General features: G+C 44.8%; 1 long non-coding RNA gene across 1 annotated transcript in view; it reads left to right on the top strand.

Annotated features, from left to right (window-relative positions):
* Positions 1–25,923, top strand: part of LOC128779838 (uncharacterized) — a 41,190-nt gene extending 15,267 nt beyond the window's left edge. Inside the window, exons 2-3 of the long non-coding RNA XR_008425914.1 lie at positions 17,404–17,524; positions 25,633–25,923. This is a non-coding gene — a long non-coding RNA (uncharacterized lncRNA). The remainder of the gene's footprint in view (positions 1–17,403; positions 17,525–25,632) is intronic.
* The last annotated feature ends 311 nt before the right edge of the window (positions 25,924–26,234 follow it).

The following is a 26,234-nucleotide window of genomic DNA, read 5'->3' as shown; positions in this document are numbered from 1 at the left end:
ATCACATGGTAAGATTATGTTTAGTTTTTTGAGAAACTTCCAGATTGTCTCCCAAAGTGGCTGTACCACGTGTCATTCCCACCAGCATTGGGTGAGAGTTCCTTTTAATCCACATCTTTGTAAGTATTTGGTGGTGGTGGTGTTCTGGATTTTGGCCATTCGAATAGGCATGTAGTAGTATTCCACTGTTGTAATTTGTATTTCTCTGATGACATATGACGTGGAACATAGTTTCATATGCGCATTTGCCAACTGTATATCTTTTTTGATGTGTCTGTTAAGGTTTTTGACGTACTTTTTAAATAGGGTTGTTTGTTTTCTTAGTGTTGAATTTTAAGAGTTCTTTGTATGTTTGAAATAACAGTCCTTTATCAGATGTATCTTTTGCATGGATTTTCTCCTAGACTCATTCTCTTAACATTGTGTTTCACAGAACAGAAATTTTAAACTTGAATGAAGTCTGGCTTATAAATTCCTTCTTTCATGGATTGTGCTTTTGGTATTCTATCCAAAATGTTATTGGCAAACTCAAGGTCACCTAGGCTTTCTCCTGTTACCTTCTAGGAGTTTTATAGTTTTGCATTTTACATTAGAGAGAGAAAGAATGAAAACTAGAGAGAGAAAGAACCAGATACAAACATACACACACACACACACACACACACACACACACACTGCTTTCCACACATGTTGTTGCCACCAGAGACATCTGGGACCCCTATTTGCAGTCCTGTTTCAGAAAGGATCTGCTCTTGCTCTCCTCCGACTGCTCCCCAACTCACAGGGTGAAAAACCTGGAGGGACAAGGAGATGTTTCACTGGAAACTGTGCCTGCACTTCTGGGCCACATGCCAGGTATGGGAAGACTCTGACTAGCTGGCCTGAGCTGCTTCCAGAGCTTGCATGGGCCTCTTACCTGCATTCTGGTTTTCTGGGGCCAGTCTTGAGAGGGGATCCTCCCTGTCAGTGTGTGCACTCTAGATCTGAGGGGTGACAAGGACAGCTGCTCTGGAAGAGATGGGATGGGTGCATGGAAGGACAGAACTGGGGTGACTGGATGAAGAGGGCTGGGGGCTGGAAGCTTCCTCCATGGATAAATATAGCCTCACCCAGGCCCTGCAAGGGGAGGAGGGAACCAGCACATACACTCATGTACACGATTGACTTGCACCTGCCTGCCTCACCATGTGACTTTCTCCAGTGTGGGTGTCAACAGGAGCCCAGATTCTCGGGATATTTTTCCACTGGAGTTTCTCATTACTGAGCAGTCTCTTCTGCCCAGGGGAACGTCTTCTAGCACTTGGATTCTAAAGTGGTTTGTGGAGATGACTCACGCGGGACTTTGTGACTGAGAAAGCCATAGTTTACGGTTTGGTTTGTCAAGCAAAGCAGGAGCTTATGAGAAAGAGGAACAAATTCTCATCAAAGTCTCAGGAGAACAGTGGGCCAAGTCCTCTAGCTGAGCTCAGTATGGAATAAGGGGATGCGCCAAAAGGCGCAGGTTCGCCCAGCACCTCATGCTCTCCCCAGGTCCAGGGCAAGGGGTCTGCGGGTGAGCGACTGTGGCAGCACTGCCCCACCCCCTTCCTGACCTCTTCAGACTTCTTCCATTTTTCACAGTTGCTGACCTCGGTTAATACGCTAGACTTCGTGTTTTGGTTTTGCCCCTGGAGAGTTGCTATTCTGAGATGTTAGGTCACTCTCTCCTAATCTCACTTGTCTAACAAGCAAAACCAAATGATGACCTTCTCCTTTTGGGTTCAAACAGGACTCCTGGTTAACTCTCACTCAACTCCTGGACCACCCTCATCTCCCAGGCTGGGAAGATGCCTCCAGTGGAGAGCTCCAACCCTATGCACCGAGCAGTGTTTCTTTGAACCTCCTGCCCCCTGCCTGTGTTCCTTGCTCCTGGAGCACCACCTGCCAGGCTGGAAACCTTGGCCTTACCCTTACTCACTCTGACCATTTATTTGATCACTGACAGCAAGTGGCTTAATGAACTTTGTGCAGTTGGTGAGCAGAACCTAGGGTCAGGCTGTTTGACTCCCTGTCCCAGCTCTTTCCCCTTTCCCTCTAGAGCACTGGCTAATGTACACATTGGTCATACTGCCTAAGTCGCTTCTAGAAGCACCTGATAGGGACTGGTCTTTCCAGGCAAACAGCCCCTGACTTGCTGGGTCCTGGGGACACTACCCAGCAGGATGAGGACCCAGTGCGACTGGGGCAGTGTGAGGGTGGAAACCAAGTCAGCAGTGTTTGCCTCTCCCTGAGCCCTGAGAGGACCAGCCTTTATCCTGCAGAACAGGCCAGGGCTCTGCAAACTGCCTGACTCCAGAGGGGCTTCCTGGTTTCCACCATGGGCTTCTGCACCCAGTGCATTTCTGCTTTGCAATTCTGACCACCATCCACAGCTGACCAGCTGCTCTGGACCCCTGAAAACTGAGTCTGCCTCTGAGGGAGCAGCCTTTGGGGCATTTCTGAGGCTGTTACCTCAGCTCTACCACTTACCACTTACGGTGGGACCTTGGCCAAGTTACTTAGCCCTCGCTGTAAAATTGGGGTGGTAAGAGTCCTCCGACAGTGGAATTGGGAGGATAGTGAGCTTCCACATGTCCAGCACATCATGAGTTCTTAATAATTAGTGGTTATTATTGTTGCTACCACTTGTTCATCTCTCTCATAGTTATTCATTTTCTGTCTTCCTCAAGGGCTCCTTGCTCTGCATCTGCCCATCCTCCTTTCTGACCCGAGACTCCAATATGTCGATACGTATCACTGAGTGAATGAATGAATGATTGAACCTATTGTCGTGGAGATTAAATGAAACACCCTGAAAGCTCCAGGAACAGAGAGACCCTTCATCTAAGGAAAGGAGGTGAACAAGCAGTTAGCAGAACAGGCTAGGGCAGGCCCCAGGGGTGGGTGTCAGGAGGGCACAGTGGGGGAGCTCAGATGCTGCTATAGCAAAGGTCTCTAGGTGGTACCTTCTTCCGAAGCTGGTGGTAGCACCTTAGAAGGCAGCTCCTCACTTCTGACCTCTATGTGCAGTTTCTGCCACTGCTCAGTGTGGGAGCTGCCAGTCTGGGTCTGAGCAGTAGGTGGTGGCTACCATCTATTTTCCGTCACTGTGAACTCTCACATTTATATTTTTGCCAAGCTGGAAATAACAATAACCTAAACCTTCTTAGTAGCCCTGTACCCCATACAGAGAGAGGAGGAAAAAAGCCCAGCTCAGTCCAGGAAACAAAGTCTCTTCTGTTGGCTGACATGGGCTTCTGTTCAAGCCCTAGGGCCCCTGAGGCAGCAATGGAATGAGCTGGATCCAGCAAGCCTGGGGGCTGGGGAGGTGGTGGTGGTTACTGGGCAATCTGGGGTGGTCTCCTAAGGCCCCACCCTATGTCCCACCAGGGATGGGGTCATCTCCTGGCCTGGCTAGGGCACCCAGCAAGATGCTGATCCCCAGAATAGCTGCCTGAAAGCCTCCCCTGTGCCAAAGGGTCAGTACTTCTCAGCTTCCTGCCCTGTACACCCTGGTCAAGGGCATATCAGGTCCCCAAATGCAGTGTGTGCCCGGAATCCCCACCCTTCAGAACAGCCTTCCTTTTCACTGTCCTACTCAGGAGGAAAAAGGTTAAAATTTCCATCTTCCCTTTTAAGGATATTCCTGCTGTGACTTAATCTCTGACAGGAGTCTTTTCTTCCCTCTTCCTGGGCAGGGTTGGAGCTGAAGTCTCAAAGTAAAGAGGCTAACCTTGTGGGAGTAGTTTGGATATGCCAGAGAAGGCCTTTCCTGCCACCTTCACCTTCAGTGTAGCAGCTCTGGGCCCAGAGACTGAGAGAGGCTCCACTCAGGCACAGAGGGAGGCAGGTCAGCCTCAAAGCTGACCAGCATCCCCACCTCCCCACAGGGGCCAAGCATTCACCTTCCCTTACTCACACAGGCCATTGTCAGTTCATTACCTTGTTCGCCACTTTCTACAGTGACAGCTCATTGATAAAGAAATGCTTGCATTGTAGCTGGGGACTCTCTACACCTTAACCCTAGCAGGCCCTGTGGCCTCCAGGGCATCGTGGAGACTGCCATCCAGGTGCCCTAGTGCTTCTTGCTCTTTGCGTTCTTGCTCACTCTGACATCCTTGGGAAATAGGAACTTTTTCCCCAGCAGGTTACTCAGATCAGATTTTCCTTCCTTTCATTTTTTCAAACTAAGATTTCTCACAGGGTCTCTGTGGCATCTGGGTTTGGGTTTTGTTTTTTTTTGTTTTTTTTAATCCTCAACTGAGGACATTTTTTCATTGCTTTTAGAGAGAGGATGGAAGAGAGAAAGGGAGAGAGAAACATCAACAGGTTGCCTCCAAAACCTGCCCAGGCCATGCTGGGACCAGAGAATCCACAACCTAGGCATGTGTTCTGACTGGGAATCGAACTTATAACCTTTTGGTCATGGGACAACTCTCCAACCAGCAGAGCAACTGGCATTTTATTTTGACAGGAGACCAGGGTTGCTAGAATAGCTTCCTGTAAATGGGTGCAGACCCCCAAATGGTTGAGCAGTACCTTTTGTCATGAGGACCTTAATGCTCTGGAAAATGTATGCAACCTCAAAAGTGTCTGGGGTGACATGGTGAGCATTTCTATAGTGACTCAGGCCAGCCTACCTTTGGCCTAACCTGGGGCCTTTCTCCTGGTGCCAGTTTTGGGGGAGATCTGGTGGGGTGACAGAAAATAAGATTTGTTGTGAGCCATGAGTGATGGTTCATGGGGTTTAATGTATGTATCCACTGCTTTTGTATATTTGGAATTTTCCAGGCTCAGGATGTAGCTGCAGAAGTCCTTTGAGGCCAAGCCCAGAGGGTCCATCTTCCTTCTCTGATATCTGCACATCTGGCAGCCTTGCTCATGCTCTCAGGATGGCACCCCCTATAATGAGAGCTTCTAATATCTTCCTATTTATCTGGGAGACTGGGGCTTCTGTCAGGGGGTAGGGAGGGAGGCAGCAGCCTCAAAGCCAGGGGAGAGGGGGAGGAAGGAGTACAGGTCTGTCAGGATGCCCTGGTGAGAACGAGGCTCAAGTGAACCCTGCAGAGCGGCCCTGAAGTGGGAGGCCGTGGAGGGAATTGAGAAGGCCATGTCCACGTTCAGGACTGTGAGAACTGTGCCCACCTGGAGGTGGACCTTGAGCCAAGAGTGAGGAAACTCCAGATGCAGGGGAGTGAGTAGCAATGACAAATGGTGATTCTGAGTATCAGAAAGAGAGGAGGACCCGGGTAAATGGGATAGGATGAAAGGGGAGTAGAAGGGCTTGTTTGTGTCTTAACCTTCTGTCTGTTCGATTCCCTGTGGCCTCTGCACCTACACGCTGTGTGGCACAGAGCATGTCTGAGGTGAACTGAAGTGTGTGTGCCATGAGGGGCTCTGTGCAGAGAACCTCACAAGACCCTGGTAGGGAAAGAGAAGGAGGGGTGGGAGAATTTTAGATGGAGGCAGGAGAAAGTTAGCTAGGAACAGAACCGGGGATTTTTTCAGGAATCTATTGCTGCATAACAAACCATCCCTAAACTTACTGGCCTAAAACAGTGAGTATTTATTGCCTCCTGGGGCTCTGTAGGTTGCCTCAGCTCAGCTGGGCAGCTCCTGTGGCCGTATCACTTGGCGCCTGTCATGCAGTTGCAGTCAGATGACCCTGGGGCTGGAGTCACCTGGAGTCTTCTCAGGCCTGAGGACAGTTGGCCTCTCCATGTCATCTCAAGGCCTCCACTTCCAAGATGGCTTCTGAATGATGTTTCCATGAGGACTTTCTGGCCAAGGAGCTGGGATTCTTACATGGAGGCAAACAGCTCCCAAAAGTGCTACAGCCTCTTAAGGCTTAGCAGGGAATATTTCTACCACTTTCTGATGGGTAAGCATCCCTGTGCCAGTGTTGCCTCGGGTATGAGACTCTTGACGAGAGCATGACAAGGCATTGTGGTCATCTTTAATCAACTACAGGGACCCTATATGGGCTCTGCTAAGAAGGAGGAGTAAGCCAAAGTCATATCAACACATGTCTCCTTGAGGATGTGGAAGACCTCAGAACTGCATCCCTTGCTTCTTCCCCATCTTGTTGCAGACTTGGACCAATAAGGTATGATTGCAACATCTTTAGATGCTCTCTAGACCTTACGTCATCCTCTGTGAAATGGCACCACAGTGATCTGTCTCTGGGAACAGTTTCAGGTCAACCAGTCAACAACCTCACTTGGCACTGCTCTTCAAAATCATTCACTTGACAGGACTTTGAAGCCACACCTGTCCCACACATGTGTGGGGGGCCTTCTCTATGAGGTCAGGCTTCAGTCTGTTTTAGTCTCTTTGGACTGCTATAACAAAAATACCATACAGTGGTGGCTAATAAACAAACACTTATTTCTCACAGGTCTAGAGGCTGGAAAGTCAAGATCAAGGTGCCAGGGGATTTGGTGTCTGGTGAGAGCCTGCTTCCTGGTTCATTGATGGCTGTCTTCTCGCTGTGCCTTCACATGGGAGGGAGGACTGAGAGAATTCTCTGAGATCTCTTTTATAAGGGCACTAATGACCTTCCAAAGGCTCTACCTCCAAATCTCTCATTGGGGACAGGAATTGTACACATGAATTGGTGGGGGGACACAAACTTTCAGTCTATAACATGGTCTTTCACTTCTCTCCTTCTGTACCCACAGAAAGGAGGTTTTGGGGGGATGGGAGGGAGAGCCTGACTCAGCTTTAACTGAGTCTGTCAAATAATGGGTTCACCAGGCAGGTGAGGAAACCCAGAGGGAAACTTAACCCAATTGAATACCTTCATGTGTCGGCATCTGCTCACATCACTTGCTTAATCTTCCTGACAAGCCTATGAGGAAACTGAAGATGAGAAAGGTCAAACAATCAGCTGTAAGGTCTCCTGGGTAGTCCCAGGGAGTCAAGGTTTGCATCCAGGGTGACCTGATGACTATGGCCTCACCTTCTCCTCAGTCCTGGTGTCTCCTGCGGGCCTCCCGTAGGTGGTTGGGGAAGTGGGTGTAGAAAGAGTAGCTTCTGCTCCCACAGCCAGACTCCTCGGGCATTCCCTTTCCTTAGTTACAAAAAGCCAGGACAGATGTTAGCAATTTTCAGGAGCAAATGTTTCTCATTTCATCTTACCTTAATCAAGTTATTTGGGTTCTGTCTACAGGGGTGTCTGGGGAGCCAGGTGACTGAGGAGGGGTCCCAGCCACCCACAGGCCTGGAACAGAGCTTCTGTGCAATGAATGGCTTGTCTGTCTGCTGGCTGGTTGGCTGGGAAATGGCTGACTGAGGGGCATTCATGGAGGGGGCAGGTCTCTCTGGCTCCTGGGTCTAGAATTGAAATTTGACCTGTTCCCAAGTCGATATGCCTTGGGGGATCCTTCATTCTCTCACAATCCTCTGGTTCCTGGCCACCATCCCTGCCTGTCCCAGTGCCCATGTGGGAAATGAACACCTGACACTGGGCTCAGCCCTGAGCTCTGCTACCTCTGCCACATTCCACACACTGGTGGGCTTGCCTTGGAGGCATTCCTGGACAGAGTTTGGCCAGATTGTATTAAAAGAAAAACTCTTTGAAATATGCTCACCTTCAAAGCAGGGCTGGGGGTGGAATGTGGAGTGAGGTCGGGTAGTCTTGCAATGCTTTCTTAGAGAGTTTGATCTGGTTTCAGTTCTAAACAGAAAAATGCTCTGCAGCCCATATCTGGTCCACCTCACTTTGTAAGGACAGAGGTGTGTCTGTCCCTTGATAGTTTCCAATCCCTGGCTAAGCACAGCTGGAACCAGCAAACACCAGAAGGCACTGAAGAGGCACTTGATCGTAGAAATTGGCTCTCGACCTTGGCCCAATGTTGGGATCCACTGGGAAATTAAAAAAATGGATGCCTGCCTCCTACCTGCAGGCATTCTGATGAATTGGCCTGGAGTAGGACCTGGACAAGAGCTCCCATGGGATGCCAAAGTGCAGACAACGTGTGTAACTGTCACTCTAGTGCCCTTTCCTCTTCCTGTGCCAGCCCTGCTTGAAGTTGTCAGTGCCTCAGTTCAGGGTCTGCTCTTCTTGTCAACCACTGGGACCTGCAGAACTTCTGCTAGTTCCCAGAATATTCAGACAATGTAACTCGATGAAAGAGGATCTTAGCTGGAGATGTCCAAAGGGCCTGCAGTCCACAGCCATGGGTTAAAAGGTAAACTTGCAGTTGTGTGGGAGGAGCACAGCCTTGAAGACAAGAGGGAGGTGCCTTTATCTGCTTGGCTTCCCCATCTCTGTAAATGACAACTGTGTGTTTTCAGTTTTGTACGCCAAGAGTCTTAGAGTCATCTTTGATTCTTATTTTTCTCTCACATCCTGCACATAACCTATCAGAAAATCCTGTTGGCTTCGCCTTCAGAATATATTGAGATTCTGACCCCTTCTCACCACCTCCACTGTTTACCCTGGTCCCTGGCACCATCTCACTGTGTCTGACTTATTGCAACAACCTCCTAACTGGTCTGCCTCATTCCATCCTGGCCTTTCACAGTCTATTCTTAACATGGCACCTGAGTGAATCTTTTGAAATGCAATTTGGAATATGTCATGCTTCTGCTCAGAACTTACATCCTATAAGATCCAAAGTTTTTACCATGATTTATAAAGCCACACATGGTCTGCTATCTCTCTGGCCTCTTCATCTGATGTTGTCTTCCTTGTTCACTTTAATCCAGCCTCACTGGCTTGGCTGTATTTTAAGCTTATGAAACATGTGCTTCCAACTTGGGGCCTTTGCACTTGTTTTCTCTGGCTGAAATGCTCTTCTTCCTAATATTTGTGTAGCTCATGACCTTACTTCCTCAAGGTTTCTGCTCAATTGTTATCTTATCATAGAGGCTTCCTTGTGTACCCTACATAATATGATGCCCAAAACCCAACCCTCACCCTCTTTTATTTTTCTTCTGGGAGCTTATTACTCCCTATGTATTTTCTGCTTATTTTTTTGGCACCAGTCACTAGAATGTATGTTCCATAAGAGCAAGTCCATTGTTGTATTCCCCAGGGCAGGACAGTGTTTGAAACATAGCAGTTGCTTGACAAATATTTGTTGAATGGGTGAGTAAATTTATGAGTCAAAGAAGTAGTAAAAAAAGATTCTCAGAAAGTTTATGTGGGTTGGGCCTGGATTGAGTGATGAGCAGGTGGCAGATGGAGAGGGAGGGGCTTCCAACAAAGAGGACAGCAGATGTAAGCTGATCAGGAGTTATGGCTGACTAGAGAGTGGGGCACAGGTGGAGCACCAGGAGAGGGTACTGGGAGAGCAGCATATCCTCAAGGGTCCTGGGCAGCCTGCTAACTAACTGACCCTCAGGTATGCGGTGCGGCTGGGATGATGTGAGTGTGCATGGAGGGCCCATGTAGCTAGGAAAAGGTGCTGTGCAGTGTTGAGGTTCATTGTGATCACTCACCTACTCTCTCTGGTTGATACCACAGACCATGTGGACTCGGGGTTTAGTCTCCCTAGAATCATTTGTAAGCCACAGAAGTCATCCTAGCCAGGGCTGGCCTGAAGTGGAGGTGGATGAAGCTATTGTGGTTTGAAGGAACTGTTTTCCTGCCTCCTCCAAGTCTACTGTGGCCTAAGTGGCTATGGCTGCCTTCAGGGTTTGTGAACCTCACTCAGACCTGTGAGCACAACTAGGTTCAAACCCTCAGTTACCTGGAGAGGTGACATATCAGTAATCAGCATGTTACCACCGAGCAGAGAACAGACACAGGTAGCACAGCTTGGAAAAAGTAGTGAGAATTTGACAGGGAGACAGGAGTGAAAGGAAGGGTTTGCTGTACGAGGAATTGGTGTAAGCCAGTTTGGGGTTGGTGGGGGGCTATCTGGATGTCAGCTCAGTGGTGTTAGGATGGCACTGTTGTGCTTTCATGAGCAAGGTCAGGCAGCCACTGCACAGTCACTGCTATTTCTGCTTTCTCTAGTGACAGCTTTTTTGAGTATCTACTAGTGCCAGGTAATGTTAGGTGCTCAACCACAGTATCTTATTAATCATTTCCCAAACTATGGAAGATGATAATACAGCTGAGGAACAGGAGGTACAAGAAAGTCTCTTAAGAGGGAGTAATGTCAGTGAAAATGGATGGGTAAGGACTTCTGAAAACTCTCCCCTCCATAAAAGTAATAATATCACAGACACCAAAAAAAAAAAAAAAAGTCAGAATCAGCTCTTTCAAAACTCTGAAAATTAACCAAAGACTTGCAGCAATTGGGGGCATTTATTTGAGAAAAAATGGCTGAAACTTAGTAAGACAAGTGAGCTTTGTAGTGTTTTAACTTGCCTTATTAGGATTAATAAGCAAGTTCAGCACACTTGCAAGGATACAGGATTAATATACAAAACTCAGTTGTATTTCTGTGTGCATTACCAATGAACGACCTGAAGATGAAATAAGAAAATAATTTCATATACAATAACATCAACAAGAATTAAATACTTAGGAATAAATTTAACATAAGAAGCACAAGTCTTATACACTGAAAACTACAAAATATTCCTGAAAGAAATTAAAGAAGACCTAAATAAATTAAAACACATCCTGTATCCATGGGTTGGAAGACTTACTATTGTTAGATGGCAACACTCCCCAAAGTGATCTACAGGTTCAATACGATCCCAGCAAAAATCTCAGCTTGTTCTTTTGCAAAAATGACAAGATCCTAGAATTTATATAGTAATGCAAGGGACTTAGAATGGCACAAATAATCTTGAAAAAGACGAGTAAAGTTAGAGGACTCACACTTTCCAATTTCAAAACTCACTGGAAAACTGCAGCAATAAGACTGTGTGGCAGTAGCAGAAGGGTACTCACATAGACCATTGGAATAGGACTGATAGTCCAGAAACAAACCCAAACATTCATGGTCACTTAACTTTTGACAAAGATGCCAAGACAATTCAACTAAGACAGAATTGTCTTTGCAACACGTAGTGCTGGGAAAACTGGATATCTACATTTAAAACAGTAAAGTTATACCCCTACATCACACAAAAATTAAATCAAAATGGATCAAAGGCCAAAATGTAAGAGCAAAAATTATAAAACTCTTCGAAGAAAACGTAAATGAAAATCTTCATTACTTTGAATTTAGATAATGGTTTCTTAGCTATGACACTCCGAGCACTAGTAACCAAAGGAAAAAATAAATTAGATTTCATTAAAATTAAAAACTTTTGTACACTGAAAGACACTATTAAGCAAGTGAAGACAACCCACAAGATAGGGGAAAGAATTGCAGGTCATTTATCTCATAATGGCCTAGTATCCAGAATATAGAAAGAGTTTTTATAATTCAACAGTAAATAGACAAATAGTTAATTTAAAAAATGGGCAAAGGATTTGAATAGATATTTCTCCAAAAGGATATACAAATGGCCATTAAGCACTTGAAAATATGCTCAAAATCATTGGTCATTAGGAAAATGCAAATCAAAACCACAATGAGATACTGCTTCATAACTGATAGCATGACTATAATCAAAAAGGTCGAAAATAACAAGAGTTGGAAAGGATGTGAATAAATCGGAGCCCTCACATTGCTGGTAACAATATAAAATGGTGCAGCCACTCTGGAAAAAGTTACACAGAGTTATCGTATGATTGAAAAATTCTACTTTTAGTAATATAGCTCAGGGAACTGAAAATATATGTCCACAGAAAAATTTGTGCATAAATGTTCATAGCAGCATTATTCATATTAGCCCAAAAATAAAAACCGCCAAAATGTTCATCAACTGAAAAATGGATAAAAAAATGTGTATTCATACAATTGAATATTATTTGGCCATAAAAAGGAATGAAGTAATGATCTATGATACAACATGGGTGAACCTTGAAAACATTATGGTAGGTGAAAAAGGCAAAATAAGATCCCATATTGTACGAATCTATTTATATGGAATGTCCAGAATAGGCAAATCCATGAGACAGGAAGAAAGTTAGTGGTGCCAGGGACTGGGGAGAGGGGGAGCAATGGGGAATGAATACTAATAAGTATGGGATTTCCTTTTGGGTAATGAGAATATTCTGGAATTTGGTAGTGGTGAAGTTTGTGCAACTTTTTGAATATACCTCAAACCACTGAATTGTATGCTTTATGTGCATATATAAAGAATTTTATAGTATGTAAATTATATCTCAATAAAATATGAAAAAAATTTCCTGGGACAGAAAATGAGTTAGTAAAGAAGTCATGATTTAAATCCAATACCCATGAGCTTAGGAACATCTGTTGCCAGGGCATCTGTGCCTTGCTAGCAGGTAGTCCTTTAGAGTTGTCTCAGGTACCCATGGAAAAATAGTTTCTGCTGGGTGTCACTGCTTCTTTGGGGCACAACTGCCTGGATGTCTGCTTGTTATCAGGAGCTGACCCAGACAAATTCATGTTCAATACTACACAGCCATCCTTACCTCTCCCACTACTAAGATTTTGTCATAGGGTCAGCTTGTGTATCTGAGTGCTCTTTTCTTGGGTTGAAATCCTTTCCACATGGTTCTTTTTTTAAACTTTATTGGGGTGACATTTGTTAATATAATGATATAAGCCACAGGTGTACAATTCTTCACGTAGTTCTTCATCTCTCATGTAAATGGGTTAGGGGTGGGCCTCTGCTGCATTCTAGCAGATATGGCAGAATTGTTGCTTATGCTAAAGGTGAGATTCCACTTCTGCTACACCTTTTCCTGAGGTATTTTAAATAGGGTAGACTTTCTCTTCTTCAACCTACCCACCCACTCATATGCTCATAAAATCACCTACCCACTCATTTATCCATTCATCCATCCATCCATCCATCCATCCATCCATCCATCCATCCCATTTGACTAATCCACTTTGTGCCAGGCTCTCTGCAAAAACTGCTAAAGCACAGTTTTGCCTGCATGTGGGAAAAGGGCCAACTGATTTTTTCCCCCAAAGTTTTCTAGATCTTTATGAGTCTGATGATTCTACTGGGTTGTGTGTAGGGTTGAAATGTTTGGCAGTGGTGATGATCAGCCAGGGATCCCAAGCAGCCCCATAAAGACTGACATGATTCTGATCCTCCCTGCTAATTCCACCCTGTTCTTTTTTCTTGGCCACAGAGTAAACTTTTTTCAACAAAAGGGCTTGCAAATGTGAAAGCTCCTCCTCTAGGGCTCCTTCTGTGTGGCACAGACCTTTCATCACCAACCCAACTTGTAATCATGGGTAAAAGAAGGTTCTCAGCTTATTTTCAAGGAAAAAAAAAAGCAAAGCAAAACGAAACAGCCACATCATGAAGTTGCTCACGTAATGAGGCTTGCTCTGTTGAGCTGTCATTATTCTGGGCTCCAGAAGGACTGGGGCTACCCACTAGTCTCCCACTGCCCTCCCTTCCCCCAGCAGTCATAGCAGGAGTTTGCAGCTGGAAGGCCCAGAAGGCCACCCTGGAGGTTCTCAGGAGAAGGCTGCTTTTTAGAGATGGGCCTTACTTTGAAATTCTTGCATGGACAGTGGGAGCCAAGGACAAGGCGAACAGGCCTGTCAAGCCTGCCACCTCAGCTACCCTTTGGGACATTCCAAATTCAGGTTTTTGCTCAAACTACTCTTCCCTTGGGAGTCCCCACTACTCCCCTTGGCCCATGCAAATCTTGCCCATCCTTGAGAGCCAGCATTAATTTCCACATCTGGACCATGGTTCCTCTGCAACCCACTGCTATCTATACAATAAGAGTTTATAGACCAATTTTTCAGGAACAGGCCAAAGACAAACAAGATTTATCCATGCTTTTCTTCATGATATGGCAGGCAGATATCGGAACAATTATGAGATAGTGTGCGAAGCACCCATGACTGTTTGTGCGCCCATGACTAGGGAGGCTGGTACAAAACTCTGCTAGGAGTTATTTCTCCACATCACAGTGAAGTGTCCTGTCTGCTCAGCTGCTGAATGTAAGCACCCAGGGAAGGGCCTTAAATGCCTTCTCTCATTTTAAGAGCACCTTGCACAGTGGTGACTCAATAGGTCCTTGGATTAAATAGCTATCTAGCAGTGATGAACTGTGTTCTTCTATTTAAATTTTACTTTTTTTGGATATATTTATTGATTATGCTATTACAGTTGTCCCATTTCCGCCCCTTCACTCAACTCCATCCTGCCCAGCCCCTTCCTCCCACATTCCCCCCCTATAGTTCATGTCCATGGGTCATACTTATAAGTTCTTTGGCTTCTACATTTCCTACACTATTCTTACCCTCCCCCTGTCTATTTTCCACCTATCATTTATGCTATTTATTCTCTGTACCTTTCCCCCCCTCTCTCCCTCCCACTCCCCTATTGATAACTCTCCATGTGATCTCCATTTCTGTGGTTCTGTTTCTGCTCTAGTTGGTTGCTTAGTTTTCTTTTGTTTTGGTTTTAGGTGTGGTCATTAATAACTGTGAGTTTGCTGTCATTTTTACTGTTCATATTTTTTATCTTCTTTTTCTTAGATAAGTCCCTTTAACATTTCATATAATAAGGGCTTGGTGATGATGAACTCCTTGAACTTGACCTTATCTGAGAAGCACTTTATCTGCCCTTTCATTCTAAATGATAGCTTTGCTGGATAGAGTAATCTTGGATGTAGGCCCTTGCCTTTCATGACTTGGAATACTTCTTGCCTGTAAGGTTTCTTTTGAGAAATCAGCTGACAGTCTTATGGGAACCCCTTTGTAGGTAACTGTCTCCTTTTCTCTTGCTGCTTCTAAGAGTCTCTCCTCCTGTTTAATATTGGGTAATGTAATGGTGATGTGCCTTGGTGTGTTCCTCCTTGGGTCCAGCTTCTTTGGGACTCTCTGAGCTTCCTGGACTTCCTGGAAGTCTATTTCCTTTGCCAGACTGGGGAAGTTCTCCTTCATTATTTGTTCAAATAAGGTTTCAATTTGTTGTTCTTCCTCTTCTCCTTCTGGCACCCCTATAATTCGGATGTTGGAACATTTCAAGATGTCCTGGAGGTTCCTAAGCCTCTCCTCATTTTTCCGAATTCTTGTTTCTTCATTCTTTTCTGGTTGGATGTTTCTTTCTTCCTTCTGGTCCACACCGTTGATTTGAGTCCCAGTTTCCTTCTCATCACTATTGGTTCCCTGTACATTTTCCTTTGTTTCTCTTAGCATAGGCTTCATTTTTTCATCTGGTTTTCGAACAAATTCCACCAATTCTGTGAGTGTCTTGATAACCAGTGTTTTGAACTGTGCATCCGATAGGTTGGCTATCTCTTCCTCGCTTAGTTGTATTTTTTCTGGAGCTTTGAAGTGTTCTGTCATTTGGGCCATTTTTTTTTTTTTTGTCTTGGCTTGTCTGTTACTTTAAGTGGCGGAGCCTTAGGCGTTCACTGGGGTGGGGTAACCCTGGTTGCTGCGCTGTGACACTGTATGTGGGGGAGGGGCTGAGAGCGAGCAATGGCGCCCGCTCCCCTCTCCACCAGATTTCAGTCTTTCACTCTGCTACCCACAATCAAATTGGGCCCCTCTGGTGCTGGTTCCTGAGTGGGTGGGCTTGTGCACCCTCTAGGCCCCTGTGGCTCTCTCCAACAACCTCTTCCGTGAGGCTGCAAGTCTCTCCTGCTGCCGCCCCAACCCCCACGGGTGCTTTCAATCAGAGGTTTGAGGCTTTATTTCCCCACGCTGGAGCCCTGGGTTACGTGGTCTGTTTTGCTCCCCGCAGTTCATCCCGGTTTATCTGTGCACGAATGTGGGGCCGCAGGGTCTGCTAGTGGTCAGACTGCCTGCCCCTTTCGTCCCACACTCCGCCAGTCTCGGTCCCACCACAGCCAAGCGAGTCCTCTCTGCCCTGGTGCCTGTCTCTGCCCCTCCTACCGGTCTGGATGTATGTTTCTTTTTTATCTACTTGGTGTCGGACTTCCTTGCCGTTCAATTTTCTGTCAGTTCTAGTTGTGCGAGGAGGCTCAGTGTGTCTACCTATGTTGCCATCTTGGTTCTCCCTTGGCATTTTAATTATGATGTGTCTTGGTGTGGTACTCCTTGTGTACATCTTGTTTGGGACTCCCTGTGCTTCCTGGACTTGCATGTCTATTTCACCAAATGAGAAAATTTTTCTTTCATTATTTTTTCTAATGAGTTTTCAATTTCTTGCTCTTGCTCTTCTCCTTCTGGCATCTCTATGATTTGAATGTTGGTACATTTGAAGTTATCCCAGAAGCTCCTTAGCATATCTTTGTGTTTTTAGATTTTTTTTTCTTCTTGCTGTTCTGATTGAATGTTTTTTTTCTTACTTATGTTCAAAATCATTGATTTGATTCTCAGCTTCGTTCATTCTACTGTTGTTTCCCTGTAAATTTTTCTTTATTTTACTTTGTGTAAACTTCATTTTGGCCTGGGTCTTTTTTAGTGCTGTTGAAGTTCCCAATGCTGCTGAAGTACCCAAATGAGTTCCTTGAGCACCCTAATAACCAGTGTTTTGAACTCTGCATCTGATAGATTGCTTATCTCCATTTTGTTTAGTTCTTTTTCTGAAGTTTTTGATCTGTTCTTTCATTTGGGGCATGTTTCTTTGTCTCCTCATTTTGACAGCCTCCCAGTGTCTGTGGCTGTGTATTAGGTACAGCTGCTTTGACTCCCTGTTTTAGTAGTGTGGCCTATAGTAGAAAAGTGCACTGGTAAGTTGGGTGGAACGGAGCCTTAGGCTATTGCCAGGGCAGGGCAACCCTGGTAACACAGGTTGTTGGAGTCTCTGATATGGTGTCCCTGCTCTGTGGCTCTGTGTGGGGGAGGGCTCAGAAAGAGGACAATGATGCTGACTGGCCTCTGAAGTTTTGTACTGGAGGAAGCTGTCGCCCTGTGCTCACCCTAATGCCAGATGCTTCAATTTCTCCCTATGTGCCATTGGTGCCCTTCCAGCTACTGCTCCAGTACTAGAGACCAGAGGCAGTGAGTCTGCCTATGTCCTAAGTCCATTGTGGGCCCTTTAGGAGGATATACTTGAGAATCCCACAGTTTCTTCCACTGCCCCAACCCTTGCTGGTTTTTACAGCCAGAAGTTATGGGGACTTATCTTCCTGGCACTGGAACCCTGGGCTTGGTGGTCTGGTGTGGGGCTTGGATTCTTTGCTCCTGAGGTATCCCTCCTGATTTTTATCCACTACATATGGGTATGGGACAGCCTGTTCTGTGTCTCAGCCCCTCCTACTCGTCTGGATGAATGTGCCTTCTTTAATTCCTTGGTTGTTGAACTTCCATACAGCTCAGTTTTCTGACAATTCAGGGTGATAGTTGTTTCGTAGTTGAGTTGTAATTTTTGCTGTGGTTGTACGAGGAGGTGAGCCATGTTTACCTAGGCCTCCATCTTGACTGGGAGTCCTAAAGACTTTTTCTTTCTTTTTAGTGAGAGAGGAAGGGAGATCAAGAAACATCGATTGGAGATGGAAGCATCGATTGGTTGCTTCTCATACACGCCTGGACCAGGGATCACATGCACCTGGACTGGGGATGTATCCACAACCTATGTATGTATCCTTATCGGGAATCAAACATGCAAACTTCCATTTACTGGATGACGTTACAAACAACTGAGACACATTGTCCAGGGCTTTAGCTTGCTTTTAACACATATCACTTGTGCTCCTTGCCTAGAATTAGTGGCCAGAACTTACCATATGGCCTCAACCTAATTGCCAGGGGACAGGGATATGTGGAACATGTTCAGTGAACAGTGAGCTGCCCTGCCACACTTTCTTAGGTTGGTATAATTAAAAAGGGGGTTGTTGGGAGGAGACCAAGCCTTTTTATGGGTCTCAGGAAGGAGAGTGCACCTGAACCCCAAGAGGAATTGAAACTAAGCATTGGGAATTTAGGAACTATGGCCAGGTTCTTAGATTTTTCAGGGTTCCATGTGAGCTTCTTTCCCCCTCAATCAGCAAGTTGGCTTTGTATCTTTTATGGTAGACTTTGCTTTCTAAATAAAATGGGAATAACAACAGTACCTGTCTCATGGACGTAATGAGTTTATTTATGTAAGTGCTTAGCAAGTATCTGGCATATGGGGAGTGCTAGATAAGAGTTAGCTATTATTATTTTGAATAAAAATAATTTTTATTATTCTCCCTGCATATACCAGAACATGGAACCCCAAGCTTTGCCTTCTAAGACTCCTTAGTTACCAACCAAAAGGACTGACTAAAGGGACCAATAGTTCTGACAGGGATATTGAATATGTAATTGAGTCAAGGGTTCTCCCCTCCCCTGGATTTGAGGAAGGGATACTGGCCAAGGAGGTATCTCAGACTCTATTACAGCCTTTATTTTTATAAAGTCCCAGCACTCACAGCCTTCTAAAGGGAAACCTGTGGCTACAGTGGACACTACTTGGAGCCACTCCTAAGAAAGGCCATTCACCTCACCTCCCCCAGACAGGTGACGGCAGAACCCGAGAAACAAAGCTCTGATTAGGAAGAAATTCATGATCACGACCATGTCTGCAAATAAGACAAAGCACATGGGCTCTGCACTCTCCTGGAGGGGCATCAAATTCTGGAGCTGAGTGGCCTCGCATCAGCCACTTCACACCTTCTGCCACTCTGCCTTTTATTTTCCTTGGTTTGGTCCCCACTTCATTTACTCTGACAGGGAGGCTCTGGGCTCTGCATCCATCCTGAGGTGTTTGACTAGGATTCACACAAAATTGTTCAAATAGACCCTCACTTCCTGAGGGCCTACTTCCCTCTCGGTCCTAAAATTAAATGCCTCTTGAACTGAATAGCTCTTTCTGTTAATGAGGTGCTTTCATATTTTATTTTGATCTTTACGTGAACTCTGAGACATACAATTATTATCCTCATTTTAAAAGTGAGAAAGCTAATACTCAGAGAGACCAGGAAACTTGCCCAAAGTCACAGAGCCTGGAGGGGCAGGTCCCGTTGACTCTAAGCCTGTACTATGCTGAGTTGCGAGTTGTGTGTGGGGTTTCTCCAGTGCCATGGCATGGGAGCGATGGATCTGACTACATAAAGGAGGGTGAGTCTTGTCATCACAAATGTCCGCTCCTCTGCCTCCTGTGCTCACCCCTTGGCATATCCGACTTACCCAGCATTTTCAGGGGTCTGGCCATGTGGCTTCTTTGCAGATCTGGGTGGGACAGTCTGATTTAATGATGTCGAAATGACAGGAAAATGAGATCGTCCCAGGGAGGGGCTGAAGTGGTTTTAAGAAGGAAATTGATGTCACGGTCTTTACTTATAAGCTCTTTGGGGATGGCAGTAGTGAAGTGGAAGAAGGTCATTGGCAGAGCGAGGATCAGGAAACGCAAAGCTGGTTCTTCTTATGTTTGTGGTGATGGATGTTAACTAGACTTACTGTAGTGATCATTGTGCAATATATACCCATATTGAGTCATTATGTTGTACATCTGAAACTAATATAATGTTATATATCAATCATATTAATAAAAAATCTGGTTCTCCTTAGAAGAGGGAAAAAATCTGTCTTAGAGGAAAAAAAGAGCTATTTTCTTTAAGCCCTATCCATTTTTTAGAGGCACTTGGGTTTTTTTAGTGCTAAGGTAATAATACTGAAGGATTTTTAGAAACTGTTACATAACAGCTTCTTCCTAAAGGCTGAATTACAGACCCTTCAGAAAATTTCCTCGTAGAGCAGGCTCCACCGAAGTACAGTCAACACTCTCATTCCACAGGAGGAACATTCTGAGTTTAAGAGGCTCACACTGACCTCATTTCCATCTGTACCGGGATGGGACGGAGCTCAGGAATTCCAAAGTTCTTTGCACAAGAACTTCCCTGTGACTTGCCACATTGTCCAACGGGGCACATAGCAGCCCAGCTTCTGTAGTGGAGGGAAGGGACTTCCAATAAAGGTTGTGGCCTCTCAGGGGTACAAATTGTCTTTCAAAAGGCACTGGGCAAGACTCCCTCTTTGGCAAACCAAACTAGGGATAAAAATATCTGATTTGTGCACTTCCCCAGAGACATGGCCCAGGGGCTGTGGGTATGTGTCCAATGTTGAGAGGCTTCCCCTTAGGTGGAAGGCCTTTGATCACGGACAGGCACTTCCTGGCATAACCCTGATGTCAGACAGAGCTTCCAGAAAAGGGAGGGCAAAATACAGATGGAAATCTATTGTCTCTAAAAAAGCAAGACTAAAGAGAACCAAGCAACTCCTCATCCACACCTGACAAAGCCTTCACTGAGTGCTCCTGGGAGGAGGGAGAGGCCAAATCCATCACCCGAGGCAAGAATGTCACCCCCTACATGCCCAGTTCCATGCCCTCACACTGTGTCCCAGGCCCAGTCCTCTGTTTGGGTGATGCTCCAACCTGCAAACACCCCTCTGCCTTGACCAGCTCCTCTCCCTTCCCCCCATCACAGTCTCTGTCTGAGGCCCTTCATCTCAGCTGGGGCTAGGAGGAAAGCATGTGAATGAAGGAATTGAAACCAAGATGTCCATGATGGATAGCCTCTCAGGGCTATTTGTATGTTAAAAGAGAAGTCCCTCTCACTGAGAGACACCACTCCAAAGACAGACTTCAGATGTTAGGGGGCAAGGAGCCAGGCCAGCTGTGGAGCTGTATTCCAGCCAAGTGACTAAATGTCTGCTTCCAGGCAGTTTTGTGGAGCTGCGGCAACCTTCCACCTCTGAAGAGCTCATTCTCATTCGTTCCAGTTTCCACGGAAGGTCATAGAAAGAGATTTAGTTCGGGTGCTGCATACTAAATATCAGATTTTTGTGCTTAAGCCTGCAATGTATGAATGTGCATATTCCATCAGCTTGGAAAATAGTTGTTCCAAAGCATGGGGGACTTGAGGGACACATTTCAGACAAAGACCCCTTCAATATCAACTGCAGAATAAGCAGCTGTATTTCCCAGCCCATGTGTCCATTAAATAAGCCCTGGCTGGGTCTTCCTGGATACCCTTTGTCATCTGCCCTTGTCATTTTCTGTGCATAACACCCTGGAATCGGGGGATCCGGGCCTGTTGCACAGACCCTCAGATTTCTCACCAGCCCCAGGCTCTGTGGGAACTGTCCCCAAGAGGCAAGGCCAAGGCTGGTGAACAGGCTGCTTCCCCAGCATTGCCATTGGATTTACACTGGGCTGCGCAAGAGCTCCTTTCTGGGTCAGGGTATTCAGGGTTGAATTTCATACATGCTAGCAAGTCCTCCGCAAAAAGGAAATGGACCATCTAGCTTTGCTGAGGTTCCCTCTATTCCTGGAAGCCAGTGAAGAATTCTTAATTAGTGCTGGAATGAAGAAATTGTCAGTCTCATTACGTTAGCATCAGTATTTATTATACATATTCATTTGAAATTCCAACTTTAATGTTCTGAGTGAATATACTTCCCCCCTCCCCCTTGTTTCAATGAATAAGGCTTCAAGTATGGCATCAAGTACACGGAGTACTCTTGACAAGCTCATTAGTTTCTTGCCACACTCCCGCTACATTAGGAGACAAACCTGCTTTGGGATGTTCACACAGATGTTGTTCCCTTCCATTTCCAGGTCAAGCTCCAGCTACCATTACTAGTGTTTCAGTGTTGCATGTAACTTTAATAAGTCCTTATATTCTGAAATTCCTCTGGGGTCACATCCACCATCTTTGAGGGTCAGGTTTTCTTGCCAAACACTTTAATTGTTCCTTTAGAGAAAGAGTTGGAAGCTCCAAGACTCTTTTACTGAAGGTTGTGAGAAGAGGGAAGAGCCTCTGGTGCCTGTCGAGGGGGAGGACAATGCACGGTCGATCCCTAAGTGTTGTTATGTCCCTTGATGAGATATCTTAGAGCAGAACATGTTGTTCTTGACACCCTGTAGAGCCAAAGCACCTTAAAAGAGGGTTACACTTTGCTCTGAGTGGCCAAACACAAGCACCACTCAATTTAAAATTACATAACCCTGGCATTCCAAAGACAATACGTGTGGCCATATAAGAGCAGACTCCGTCTCTGTTGGAAGGTGAAAGCCCCAGACAGTGTTGAGTCTCAACAATCCTCAAGTCATTCTCAACTTGAGAGGTTAGCCTGGCAAAATGCTTCTTCCCCTGTGGAGGAGATTTCTGTTTACAAGATTTTACAATTAAAAAAACACACACACACACAATTGCACATTGTTCAGCCACGGCACAAAGGTCAGCTCTCAGTACACAGTAGTTTTCCAATTCATCATCTTTTTGATCCCACTGTGCAGATCAGCAGATATGGAGTTTTATTTTAAGGCAGCAAAGTGCTGAGTAAAAGACAATGGTCAGAAATTATCCATAGAAATATCTATCCTCTTTTCCAATTCTAATGAAGATTACATAACTTGCAGAATGCATACTCAGTAACAGGTTTTGTTAGGGCAATTGATAAATGTGCCAAGATCCTCTGTACAATAGGGGCTAATATGTGTGTGGGGTTCTGGAGACAAAAATACACTGAAATGATGTGTTTCCTCTAAGACAACAAGGGGCAAAGTCAATTCACCGTGTGAGGTATGGGACCATGGAACTGTGGTTATAGATAATTTTGTCCACCTTTGAAAATTTGTAGATGAGGCAATTGAGACCAGAGGTGATTAGTCCAAGTTTGCACAGGTAGTAATAGCTGAACAGCATCTAGAACTTCCTTCCCACTGCCTAATTCTACCCAGAGTTTGGAAATTCTCCCCATACCAAATGGCACTTCAGGTGCCTTTCCATTACAGAACCTGCAGGATTGTCGTCACAGCCAGGGTCAGAGGAGAGGGGAAGGAAGGGCAATAGGCAAGAAAGTTATGGCACAGCCCTGACCAGAAACGGGTAGTAAGTGAGACTCTTTGTCTACTTACTTTATAAAGCCACATGTGTTACTGTTTGGAGTAATTGTTAAAACGTGCACATTTTATTTCTTAATATGAAAAAGCTATGTACAATATACTAAATACAAGTGGACATTTGACTATTCCTGGATGCAATTCCAGAAGAAGTTGTCCAGCCAGGAGATATCAGCTTATCTCCTGTGTGGAATATCTCATAATTGTGATGGTTAGAAACAAATTAGAAAGAGACACAGTAAATAAGTGACTATTGCTCTTGTTCCCCTAGCCTTGTACCTCTCGGCTCTGCTCACTGGCAAATTCAATTCTGGCAGATCTGACAGGCACAGGAAGGAGCCAGGTGGAGGAAGGCTTGCGGCCTTTGCAGCTGACCTTTTTAGAAACACTGACAATGCTGGCTACAGAAAACCACTTTTAAAGGGCTTTCAAATCCCTAGAATTTGCTTAGAGAAAATCTTGCTGGCATTGATGGATTTCTCCTCTGCTGACAGCTCACAGGACAGGGTGTAGTGTGAAGAATTAAATGATTCATTCCAAACATGTGATGGGCTCAAGCATTCCTGCTATGATCCACTTCTTGTGGCTGCTCGAGTTGCCCGGTGTGATGATGAGGTCATTTGCTGGGGCATACAAGGCTTCCAGGGGGAGCACACACCATGTACTGCAGCATTCACAGCATTCATTCCTCCTGGCTGCTCACGCGTAACAATGAACCTTCTCAGCAGTACAGGGGCTCACCACACAGACCAGACAGGGTTAGACGCCTTTCAGTGGAACCCCCTGAGGCACACAATGCATTTATTATAATGTCCTGCCTCTCAGAAGGGCCTGGGAACAGCTTGGAGTGGTCGATAATTAAGTGCATTTAATAATAAAGGCACACACTTCTTAGGTATTACAAGAACTGAAAATAAAACCCTTCATTTTCTCATTCTCCCCTCCCCTCCTCCATCATTCTTCCCTTTTACAAATCAGAAAAGCCAGGAGTTGTATGCTTTCTGTTTGTTTTTTAAAGAACAATTGCAAAGGATGTCTGGCCAGTGGGGAAAGGTAAATTAAAACACTTGAGAACATTCTTTCCATGTTAAAAAAAAATGGCTTCTGCTCACTCAGGTAGTTACACAAGGGGGAGATTTGTTAAACGGCTGATCTGTCAATCACTCTCACACTGGACTTCTATAGGCTTTGGGGGCTGTGACCTTCTGGTAGAGCGGCATCCCTAGGGCTTACACTGACACTTGGATGGGGACATGCTCAGTTTGCTGCTGTGTCCAGGAAGGAGTAGTTGGAAATGTCCCTGCAGCAGTGTCCCATGTCCTTGGTTCTCACACTCACCTCTGAGTGCCTGAATATGAGCATAGTTTGTGAGTACCAAGGAGTGGGGAGAGCTCTATGGTCAGTTTATAGGAGAAACTGCAGTGGGAGAAAGAAGAAAGAGGCAGCAAGAGCTTGCTGTCTAGGTTTGGAAGAATAAAGAAGCATGAGAGCTACCGGCACAGTCTAGCTCTGCGCCTGCCTGACAGTGAGCATGGTCTATTCTCTCAAACTCCTCTAAGCCTCAGTTTCCTTATTTGTAAATGAGGATTTTATTAGTACAATGAATAGTCAATAGTCTAATATCATGGGAAAGCAACTTAAGTTTTCTGAGCCTCAATTTCCTTATCTGTAAAATGAGGTAAAAAAACCCTATTTTGCATGCATTGTTGTGAGGGTTGAATGAGATATGAAATAATTTAGCATACCTGGTGCATAATAAGTAAATGTTACCTGCTGTTGTTATATTATTTTTATTAATGTAATTACATTTTTAAAGGTACTTATTGGATTGCAGTTTACATTGATTCAACACACAGAGCAAGCTCTGGTTAGAAAACCAAGAACATGCCATGCACACACTTTGGGTAACGCTGTATTGGATATCCGGTTGCTTATATTTCTTTGACTGGCAATAGGGGGATAGAGTGGTGGAACAGATGGGTGCTAGCTTTTTTCATTTCCTCTAAATAATTAAAATAAAATAGATCCACACAATTTCACTACTATATACATATATATGAATAAGGTAACATTATGAGTGAATATATGTATGAATAAGTTAACATTATGAGTCAATATGTATGAATGAATATATATGAGTATATATATATGAGTGTGTGTGTATGTATATATATATATATGAGTGAATAAGGTAACATTATTTACAAGACTAGTTTTTCCAACTTAATCATTTTTAAAAGGCACACATACATTGGTGTGTCCAGTGTTCCCAACTTTGCCATCAATGATGAAGAGGAACTTTATTTATTTATTTAATCCTCACCCAAGGACATTTTTTCATTGCTTTCAGAGAGAGAGGGAGATAGATAGAGATAGAGAGAGAGAGAGAGAGAGAGAGAGAGAGAGAGAGAGAGAGAGAGAGATGAGAGAGAAACATTGGTTGGTTGCCTTCTAGTACGTGCCCCAAGCGGGGACTGAAGCCACAACCTGGGTATGTGGCCTGACTAGGAACCAAACCTGTGACCCTTCAGTTTATGGGACAATGCTCCATCCAACTGAGCCAAGCTGGTCAGGTCAAAAAGGAACTTTTTATTATATGGTTGGAATGAGACTGAGTTCTGCTGAAGCATTTGATTTTAAACAAAGTGACATTGAGCCTATTGATAAATAAAGGTCAGCCCAAGATGGGGTGGGAGTAAGGTACACTTTCAAAGATAAAGAATGAGGCTTGAAAAGAGTATTTTTTTAACAGCTGAAGAAATTTCCAGTTATCATTCAGTTCAAACATACTGTCTTGTTTTTACTTTGTTTTAGGTAAAAACAGAAGCATTTGCTATTTTGAGCACTGCATTTTAGAAATCAGAAGGGAGCAGTGTGACACTTTTGAGAAGCACTAGAAGAACAAGAAGAACCAGGAAACTCAAGGCCAGACATTTTCATCCTTCTGCTCCTGACAGCATAGAGAACGGACATTTGCTCTTTATTATTTCAAGAAACTTTTAAAAGTCACGTGGGAAAGGAAGCAATTCAAGGATCTTTTGATTCCTTTTGGTTTTGGCCAAGAAAATGGAATTACTGAGAAAACCCAACCTTTTATAAAAATAATACTGCTGTTAGGACTTCTCAGTGGATTTACTACTGTAACGTCATTGTTGGACAACACAGAGTGGGGGAAGAAATAAAAGTAATTACTGGACAAGAACAGGTTGGGTGGGTTTGTACAGACTTGTACTGAATGTCAGAATGTGGCATCAGGCCTTAGTTTGCTGGAGTCAGTTTTGTTGTCTTAGGTGACCAGAGATGTGTTAAGGCAAAAGCTAGGTATTCTCTTTTTGGAAACTGGCTGTCAAATGACCTTCCTTTGACCCTTACAGTTAATAAAATGCAGGTCAACTTGCTTTCTCTAATTATTTGTA

Source organism: Desmodus rotundus, chromosome 13 (assembly GCF_022682495.2).
Source record: "Desmodus rotundus isolate HL8 chromosome 13, HLdesRot8A.1, whole genome shotgun sequence".
NCBI lineage: Eukaryota > Metazoa > Chordata > Mammalia > Chiroptera > Phyllostomidae > Desmodus > Desmodus rotundus.
The sequence above is the reverse complement of the archived record's forward strand: the minus strand, read 5'-3'. Positions and strand labels throughout refer to the sequence as shown.